The sequence below is a fragment of the Melanotaenia boesemani genome, chromosome 2, assembly GCF_017639745.1.
Source record: "Melanotaenia boesemani isolate fMelBoe1 chromosome 2, fMelBoe1.pri, whole genome shotgun sequence".
Classification (NCBI taxonomy): Eukaryota; Metazoa; Chordata; class Actinopteri; order Atheriniformes; family Melanotaeniidae; genus Melanotaenia; species Melanotaenia boesemani.
Genome location: NC_055683.1, coordinates 10,104,521 through 10,115,416, shown reverse-complemented (window position 1 = coordinate 10,115,416; position 10,896 = coordinate 10,104,521).

Sequence of the window (10,896 nt, the reverse complement as noted above, 5' to 3'; positions counted from 1 at the left end):
TTGTTTACTTAAAATCACACAGAAGAAATGTCTGACTTTACTGGACAGTAATGAAAGCATCACAGGTTTTTTCTAGACGATTACACACACTATTGTCCTCATCATGTCCAGTAAATAATGTCTCTGTAATGCTGCTGTATTCTGCTTCAGTGGCTTCTAAAGACACTTTGGCCTCATTTAAAGATGATGAATCCTGTTTTATTTACCAGCAAACGTGATGTTATGGTTCTCAGGGACAAAATATAGAAAACATTCAGGTTAATTTAAGTGGAACTTCAGTTTTCTGCTGTGTGTAGAAAAATATGATTATTGATTATTATCATGGGTTTTTAGTTAAGTCATTGTTTCCACCAACAGTACACAGTATTAAAGCTTTAAACCCAGACACACCAGCAGCTACAGTCCAGCAAACACAGTTTATCTTAGTAACTGAAAAGCTGTTTTACCTCCACAGCTGGTTACCGACTTTAACCAGAAGAGATGGATCTGGTAACTAACCTGTCGTCTCTTTTCTCAGGCTGAGAGATTGTTGGCTGCATCCTGTGCTTCTGCTGCGGTACGTATGATCATGTATGAAACACGCAATGTTCCTGTATTCTTACAGAACTCGTATCAGACGCCTCAGAGGAGAGTCAGTAAAGTTTAGATGAGTTCCTGTAAATTAGAGGATTAAACGTCTGTAGTGGAGCTGGACAGTTTTACCAGCTTTCAGTGATTGTAGGAACACAGACATGTCGGCCACCATCAGCTCATACAGTCTCGTGTTCATCTGCTCATGTTTGCAGTTCATAGTCACATTCATGTTTCTTCTTAAACTACAGGAATGAGCTATAAACATTTATAATTAGTCCAGCAGCTTGTAGAGAACCAAGCAGCTTCCACCACAGATGTTCATGTTTCACATGTAAACAGATGTTTCTCTGAGGATCCTGACATGTTCCTGGAAAGCTTTTAGTTCAGAAGATGTAGAACATCTACAGCTGTTATTTTACATCTGGACCATAAACACTTGGAGCCTCTGAGACGTGCAGCTGGTTAACATCCAGACCAGCAGACCTGGTCCTCTCAGACTGGATCCATGAACTGGAACATCCGTCGTCATTCAAGATGTTTCACAGCTGATCTGCTGCTGCTCTGCTTTCCTTCTGACCTCTGATCACTTCTGTATTGATCAGCAGCAGGACTGATGTCACCTTGTAGAAAGAGGACATGATATTTTTATCTTTGATCATGAAGCTTCCAGCCTCTGAATTGATCTTCTACCAGCAAGTTAAAGTCCAGAAAAGTCTGGATCAAAGCTTATCCTGTTCAGACCAGAGCAGAAGCAGTCAGCTGTGAGATCAGATGATCTTTTGATGGTTTCTGGCAGTGAACTAACTCCTCTGTTTCTCCTCTCAGACTCCGAGAGAACGGGTTTCAGGATTCCTGCGTGTCTGGTAAGTGTTTATAGTAGATGGAGGTTGAGTCCATCACATGACTGAATGTATGAGGGTTTCACATTTAAACCTTTTCATCCTGCTTAAGTTCAGTAAATATTGTTATTGATGAGAGCTGCTGACCAGGTGAGTTCCTACATACGTGTTAATAAAAACACATCTAGAAACATTAAACTGAAGTCAGACATGAGAGACGAGCTGTTCTACCTGTACATGGATCAGACCTGGTCCAGCAGCAGTGGGCGGAGTCCACCAGTATAAAGCCGACAGTTTCCAGTTGGAACTTCCTGTTAGGTCCCGTTTAATGGATTTAACGACCATAGCCAGAAACCAGCATGTGTTCATGTAATTATGACACTTTATTATGATCCGTGTGTTCCAGCTTCATCCTGGTTCCTACATTTAATAAATGAATCAGACCAATAAGCAGCTGCTGACTCTTCCTCTCAGACCACATCCAGGAGCTGAAACATGGATCATCATAATACAGAACACCTGCAGCTCTGATGTTTTCTCTCTGCTCATTTATGATGTGTGATGGTCAGTTTAAACTCTGTCATCAGTAACATGTAAACATGACGTCTCCATCTGAGTTAATCAGCTGTTGGATCAGGAGAGAGCAGGTGAGTCCTGTCAGCCAGAGGTGGGACTGGACCAGAACAGCTGGATTCTTCTGGTCTACAAACTGCAGCTGCTCTGTGGTGAACTTGTTTCCTGGTCTGCATGACATCAGAGAAAATTCAGATCTACCTAGACTAGAATCTGCAGTGATCACCTGTGTTTGGTTCTGGACTGATCTGGTTCATGTAGACCAGGACTACACAGTTTGGTCCTATGAGGGCAGCAGTCCTGCAGGTTTTAAAGTCTCCCTGCTCCAACACACCTGACTGAGTTGTTGTGTTGGGTCCATGTCAGTAGTCTGGTGTGTTGGAGCAGGAAACACTGAAAACCTGCAGGACTGCAGCCCTCGTAGGCCTGAACCAGCAGCCCTGATGTAATAAGTCAGAGGGTCTGAGTGGGTTCTACGTTTCATGATGCCATTTATTTTCACACAAACCGCTGGAAGTGGTGCTGCACAGAGATTTATTAAACTTGGTTTTTCTTTCAGCTTTCTCTTCATTTGAAGATCTTGGATGTAATTTTATATTTTATGTGTAAAGTGGATGATTGATCATCTGCAGCCTTCAGTCATTACAGACCTGTTACTAAACCCACAGCTTAATAAACCTAGATGGACTTAGTTTCATGTGGCCTTTCTCAAACTGAAACAAAGAATGAGAAATATGATTTTGCCAGATAATATATACAGAAAAAAGTGCAAAACAACTTTCAGAACATTTATATAAAGATGTTTGTTAGTATCCTGATGCTAGTGAACCAAAGCTGCCTTTAAAAAACTACCCATTCTGATCTTACTGCAAACAGTTTTACAGGAAAATTAGTGATTTTTTTAATAAGGAGACTTTGTTTTATATTTAAGATAGTTAAAGCGTCTCCAGATTAGATTGTGTTTCATTGAGTTGAGTTAAACAATGTCTAATCAATGTTTTCTGTGTCTTTCAGGTGTCCTGGTGTCCTCCACCTCTCTTCCCCTCCCCATCTACCTCTATCATTATTGGACGCTCTATCTTTCCTGTCACTCTAGTGCATATCTATCTAATTATTGGACTCTATCTTGTATCCCATCTATCCCTGCTCTATCTAGGGCAACAAGGCCCACCCTCTATCTTGTATCCCATCTATCCCTGCTCTATCTAGGGCAACAAGGCCCACCCTCTATCTTGTATCCCATCTATCCCTGCTCTATCTAGGGCAACAAGGCCCACCCTCTATCTTGTATCCCATCTATCCCTGCTCTATCTAGGGCAACAAGGCCCACCCTCTATCTTGTATCCCATCTATCCCTGATCTGTCTAGGGCAACAAGGCCCACCACACATGAAACCTGTTTTTGAACCTTTTTACAAGAATTGATTGTTTGGAGATTGATTACAAGAAACTTGATATCTTATCTTCTGTCTTATTGGACTCTATTTTTGGACTTTCTGATATTTGCATATAAACTCTCAGCAGTGTAGAATTCCTGGTGAGATCTATCTGTTCTGACCTGAGAGCATCTCCGCCCTCACGCTCTATCTCTCCGCTGTTCTGTCCTATCCTGCACCCTTGCACTTAGAATTGGAAACAACTAATTTAACTAGAAAGCATTGCTATACATCATATACATTCAGATCTGACAAACATTTAACATTCAGTGAACCAAAGAAAAAGAACATTATTTTAAATAATATTCTGTACAAATTTACTACATACACAGAAAATTTGGATTGACTTCAGAGATATTCCATACTTTATATCATTTTGTTCATTTGATAGAGATCAGCTGTACTTATTGATCTCCAAGTAACACATCTTTAATACAGCACTTAATACAGTAATTTATAGTTCACTGTTGAGACAAATCTACAAAAATCCTAATTGGATTATAGTAAAATCCAGAGCACTGTCATTTATCTCAGTTTGTTGCTGATCCTCATTCTGGACTAACTGAAGGTTTGTGAGCTGTAAGTATTTGTGCTGCACACAGTTAAAGTTTATTTGTGTTAAAATATATAAATAAAAGTAAAAGATAACCACTAGACGTTCCTGGAGTGTGTTTATTTCCAGAGAATCAGCTCCTGTGCAGCTGCCACTGAACTCACTGCAGGTTTGTTAAAGTCTTGCTATAAAAGACCACATCCAGCATTGGAGAAGCAGTCTGCTGTCTGTCCTGAGCTGAACTGACGAGGAGAGGAAGCCAGAGACCAGAAGCCATCTTCATCCCGCCACTGTCACTGCTGCTGCTGTGTTCCAGATTTGCGTCATAAAACTCGATATAAAACAGTCACAGATCTGACTAGAGCTTAGTGTCATATCTAAGACAGATTATTAAATTCATACAGTTCTATCTATTGGCAAAACTAAGAGTAGCATAACACCAAAGAAGTAATCTGGTGTAACATCTCACGTAATTGATCTCTATATATTTCTGGGTATTGAATCTTTGTAAAACCTAGTTATAAATTTAAATTGGCTCCTGAGAAATACAGAAAATCAGTATCTGATATTTTCTGTCTCCTAGTAACAGTTACTGGTTTACTTTAACAGATTCCAGCTTATTCATCTCATTCAGATTAGTTTTTCAAGATTTAAGGACTTCATAGATATTTTAAAGAACGTGGTTAATTTACAGTTTAAACAAATTTTTTGGAGTGTTCTTGCTTGACCACTTGCACTGATTACATTTCCCTTTAAGAGTTGGTTCATAACAGATTATTTTCAAGTGAAAACCCAGTTGATTATTCACACCTATAAACTCCGTACCGAAACTTTTAGTAGTTTTGGGTCAACTGATAAATACTAGCTGATTGTGTAGCCTAAACATTATATTTACTGGTATAATTTTTTAAATAAATACTGATAGAATCCTTTCAGTATATTGTTGTAAGTAGCACAACAGTTTGATAATAAAACCTGCATAAATTCTTGTCATCAAATATTAAATTTGTGCTTTTGAAGAGCATCAACAATGAGAAAGTCTCGTCAGAAGTCTCAAGCCCTGAAACGCAGATGGAAGGAGCAGAAAGAAGGAAAAGGTGAACAAGCAGGTATCACTTCTCAGAGCACCAACCAGGTAAACGTGTCTGTGCCATCCACTGAGAGATCTTCACCTGCAGCTCTGGTTTCTGATGGAAATGGTGGTATGAACAGATCACAAACTAATGTTCCCAGTGTATTACACAGTTCAACTACACAGCAGATAAACCGGGCACAACCACAGGTTTCTTATGCTGACATGGTAAAGAGAGGAAATCCCAGAAATAATACGCCTGTTGTAAAGTCTTCTAGTGCTCAGCAGATAAACAGCAGAGATCAGACCAGTTCCTCCACTTCAGCACCAGCTTCTGATGGTAAAACTGTCATGAATACTCCCCAGCATGATGCTTCTAAACACCAGGTAAACCAGAGTGTACCACCGGTATCTTATGCTGACGTTCTGAAGAGAGGACTTCATGCAGCTGGACCATCTCATGAACGCAGAATAAACGTGGAACCTCAACCATCTGTGACACGAGTGTGTGCTCCAAGGAGTCAGGATTCAGTCAGATATGGAGTTAAATCTAGAAACAAACAATGTGTAGCAAACAGTTTGATGTTTCTGTCGTTTCTCCATGAGGATGAAAACATTACCAGAGCAGATCTTCAACGTGTTTTGGATAAAGGTGATGGACTGTACCGACAGATCATACAGAGATTTCCTGGTAATGCCTATCTGGCAACTGACGAATTACCTGAACAAGTAAAAGCACGAAAGACTAAATACCACGTAGACCTGACTCAGCCATCTTATTATGGGAACTTTGGAGGTGTATGTGGTCTTCAGAGTCTTGAGACAGGACTGAACCGTTTGTCTTCAGATATACAGTATGCAGTGTTCATCATGGGCGGGTTATCGATTGCAGTCTTTCGAACTACTGATGGTCGTTTTGGCTTTTTTGACCCACATCGAAGAACCAAACATGGACTGCCAGTACCACCAGGAATTTACAACATTGGGAGCGCTATAATGCTGATATTCACACATCTGACTGACCTGATCAACCGGATCAAACTAATCTATAATAGATTTCACATGCCATTACATCGTGAATATGAGCTCAAGCCCCTGTCATTTTATATGGAAAACTCATCCAGCCTGGGAAATGCTGAACCAGACAGAGAAAACAGACCAACACCTGTTGATACACCAACTCTAGTGGATGAATCAGACATTTGTACAGCCACTGATCAGTCTGAGAACATTTACCCAGAAATGTCAGCTCACACTAATGCTGTTGAACAACACATGGAGGTCGGATCTTGTGCATCACAGGACTGTTTTTTAAAAGAATCAAACTTGACAGCTGAAGTATTAATCCCTACCACTGACATTTCTGCTGATGTAACAAATGTATCCAGTAAAAATACTTCTTCAGCACCAAGGAGACAATCTCCTGATATCAGTGTTGAACCAGAACAGAATGAAATCAGTTCATTTGCAGCATGTAACACCACTCAATGTGAAACAAATGTTTCTTCCCCAACAATAAATAGACCAGCTAAAGACCTTTCTGATGCTACGCTGCAACAAATCGCTTGTAAACTGTCCAAGTATAGTAAAAACGAAAGGTTAAAAATGAAAAGGAGATTATTAATGACAGAAAAACCAAAAAAACAAAAAGTTGATAAAAAACAGAAAGAGAGGCAGCTATATTCTTCTAATGAACTTTACAGAGCAAAGAAAAAATGTTCCTCTACCAAGAGATATCAAAACAACCCTAACGTTAGACAAAAGAAAACTCAGTACATAAGAAATCAGTACAAACACAACGCTGAATTTAGAGAGAAACAAAAATCATACATCAGAAATTCTTACAGACAAAATGCTGAATTTAGAGAGAAACAAAAATCATTCATCAGGAATTCTTACAGACAAAATGCTGAATTTAGGGAGAAACAAAGATCATTTATCAGGAATTCTTACAGACAAAATGCTGAATTTAGACAAAGACAGAAAGAATACAAGAATCAGTGTTACAGACAAAATGAGGTTTTTCGACACAAACAAAAAACGTATATCAGAAGTCGTTACAGACAAAGTGAAGTATTTCGAGACACTCAGAAAACCTATATTACTCAACGTTATGAAAATGACAGATTATTCAGACTCAGACACAAACAACTCATTCGAGACAGATACAATAACAACCATTCTTTCAGGATGATGCATAAGATCAGATGTGCTGTGAATGTAAAAAGGAAATATAGACGAATGAACAGACAAACTCACAATGTAGAAACTGAACCAGAGAACAGAATAAATCCCACTGTACAGCACAACCAAAGTGAGCCAGAGAACAGTTTAATCAATGAAGCAATATCTGTCTTCAGATCAAACATAAAAGCAGGTCCCACCTTTGTTTGTTCTTCATGTGAAAAAGCATCTTTTCCCAATCAAGTTAAACTCTGCAAAAGATCAAATTATAAGAAAAATCCAGATGTAGTTGCACAGTGCCTGACAGGAAAGTACGTACATGTTTGTGATGAATCCTGTATAAATGAGCAGTGCTCTGTGCCCGATGAGAGAAAGAAAGAGTGGGTTTGTCACACATGCCATGAACATCTTAAAAAAGGGAACATGCCAAGACTTTCTGCAGCAAATAACCTTCAACTCCATGAGATTCCACCTGAACTGTGTGATCTAAACATCTTGGAGAGACATCTGATAGCAAAGTGCATACCGTTTGCTAAGATCATTCCTCTACCTAAAGGCAGACAAAGACTCATACGTGGAAATGTGGTTTGTGTTCCCTCAGAGGTCAATGAGACAATTAACATGTTGCCTAGACTACGGTCCGAGTCTCAAGTTTTACGAGTAAAGCTGAAAAGACGTCTGTCTTATAAAGGCCACCAGCTGTTTCAGTCTGTCACCTGGTCTAACCTTGTTCAAGCACTTCTCAAACTGAAGCAGGTCCATCCCCAGTATCAGGATATTACTATCCGAGACGAAGCTGAACTCTGTGATCCAACACTTCCTGATGCAGACGATGATGATGATGATGATGATGATGTAAGCATGGGAGAGGATGACTATGATGAAGCTGATTTAATGGAGATTGACATGATTGAGAAAGATGCACTGTGTGATGCAGAAAATGAGCCTGAAAGTGATCAGGACATGCAGAGTGACACTGAACAGGAACACAGAGATGATGCAGAACCAGATGATCTACCAAATGGAGGTTTTGCTATAGAATCGTGTCTTCAGCCTGTTGATATATCAGATGAGATTCTCGGTTACACCGATAGCATCTACTGTGTTGCTCCAGCAGAAAGAAATGATCCAGTCAGCTTTTTTAAAACACCAAAACTTGAAGCCATAGCGTTTCCCTGCCAATTTCCTACTGGTCAGAACACCATAGATGAAGCTCGAGAAACATATGTCACACCTAGTGGATATTTCAAGTCCAGACTTTTCCACATTGATGAGCGGTTTGCTAGAGATCCTAATTATCTGTTCTTTGCACAGTTTGTCACTGAAATTCACTTGGCCAATTCCAGCATGATGGTACAGTTGAGAAAAGGAAAGACTAAAACCAGAGATGGAAGAGAAATAACCTCAGCCATGTTACAGGACAGAACAGAAGTTCAGAAGCTGGTGAGAAATAAAGATGCAGTCAGATTCATGACAGCACTAAGAGGAACCCCCGCATACTGGGAAAGAACCTCCAAAGATCTCTTTGCCATGATCAGACAGTTGGGAACTCCTACGTTCTTTCTGACTTTTTCTGCTGCTGAATTCAGATGGCCTGAAGTGATAACAGCTATAAAGAGACAGCAAGGTGAACACGTAGATTTTGAAGCTCTAAACTGGTCAGAAAAAAGTGAAATTCTCAGATCCAACCCTGTCACATCCATGCGTATGTTTGATAAGCGCATTGAAGCACTGTTCAGAGACCTGCTTCTATCTCCTTCACAACCTCTGGGAGAAATTATCGATTTTTTCTACAGACTAGAGTTCCAACACAGAGGAAGTCCACATATACATGGTCTCGTCTGGGTAAAGGATGCTGTAGAACTTGATGTGAATGACGATCAAAGTATCTGTGATTTCATTGATAAATACATCTCAGCCCAACTGCCTAACCCAGACACACAACCTGAACTGTACAGAAAAGTGAGTGAGCTCCAGAAACACAGTAGGAACCACACAAGAACCTGTTTCAAGAGTGTAAACTCTGGTTGTCGGTTTGGTTTTCCAAAGCCGCCCTGCAGAAAAACCATGATTGTGAGACCTGATGAAGAAGGAGACATTAACGCTGCCAAAGAGAAACTGAAGCCTCTCATGGACCTGCTTAATGAACCTGAAATTGCTTCCTTGACTTTACAACAGATCCTGGTTCGTTGCAACCTGACGCTGCAAGAATATGAAGGATGTCTTCATTTGATGAACAAAAAGATTGCCGTCCACCTGAAACGTGATCCCAAAGACTGCTGGATTAATGGTTACAACCCACATCTGCTGAAAGCTTGGGATGCTAACATTGACGTTTCATATATTGTCAATGCTTATTCCTGTGTGGAGTATCTCTGTAAATATATTACAAAACAGGAGACAAATCTTTCAAACTACTTGACAGATATGTTACAGAACGCAGACAGAGATCATGTCAATGAGTGTGATGAGATGCGAGCCGTCATGCAAGCTTACTCAAAGAAAAGAGAAGTCAGTGCTCAGGAGTGTGTGACTCGTGCATGTGGAATAAAAATGAAAAAGTCTTCACGAAGCACAATTTTTGTTCCCACAGAAGAAAACTGCTGTAAAATGAGTCGTTCTATAGCATTCTTGGAGGAACTGCCACCAGAATCTTGTGACGTCTGGATGACAAGTTTGAATGACAAGTACAAAGCCAGACCAGAGAGACCAGAGTATGAGGAGATGTGCTTGGCTGATTTTGCTGCTAACTGCAGATTTGTCAATAGTGAAAATGCTAAAAAGGACGATGTCTTTCCACTGCTCAATGGACTAGGATATGTTCAACAGCGTAAAAATGATAAACCTGCTATTATCAGATATTACCACTGTTCAAAGGAAAAGCATCCTGAAGAATTTCATGAGAGATTACTGAGACTGTACCTTCCTCACAGATCAGAGCAGGAACTAAAGAGAAACTTTCCTACATATCAGTCTTTCTACTCTTCTGGATGGGTCGTGCTACCCGGATCAAACCATTCTGTCTATGTGAAGAACATTGTCAAACACAACAGAGACAAGTACGAGAAACACAGTGAGGCCATTGAAGAAGCACTGGAGGAGTTTGAGGAGAACAGAAACGTTGTGATTGATGAATGGTGTAATCTCGCTCCAGAATCTGAAGTTGTGAGGTTGGATTGTGATGAAGACCTGCTGGTAAGAGAGCTAATCAATGAAAATGAGCAGGAAAATGTTCCTGACCTTTGTCCTCAGTCTGATGCTGCAACAGAACTCAGTGCAATCAGACAAGCCCCTGCCATTGATCCAAATGTTCTCAGACAAATGTATCAGAACCTGAACCAGAAGCAGGCCTGTGTGTTCTACGCAATCAGAGACTGGTGCATGAAACGTGTCTGTTCTGTCAATCAAGAGCCATTTTTCTTCTATGTAAACGGTGGTGCAGGAACAGGAAAGTCTCATCTTATCAAATGTATTCACTCAGAAGCATCAAAGATACTGAGCAGACTGCCGAGACATGCAGAGGAAGCCGACATATCGAGCCCTACTGTTTTTCTCACTGCATTTACGGGAACTGCAGCTTTCGGGATTGGTGGAACAACATTGCATTCTCTCCTTCGCTTGCCTCGCAGTTTAAAACCTCCCATTCAAGGACTTGGCAATAAACTGG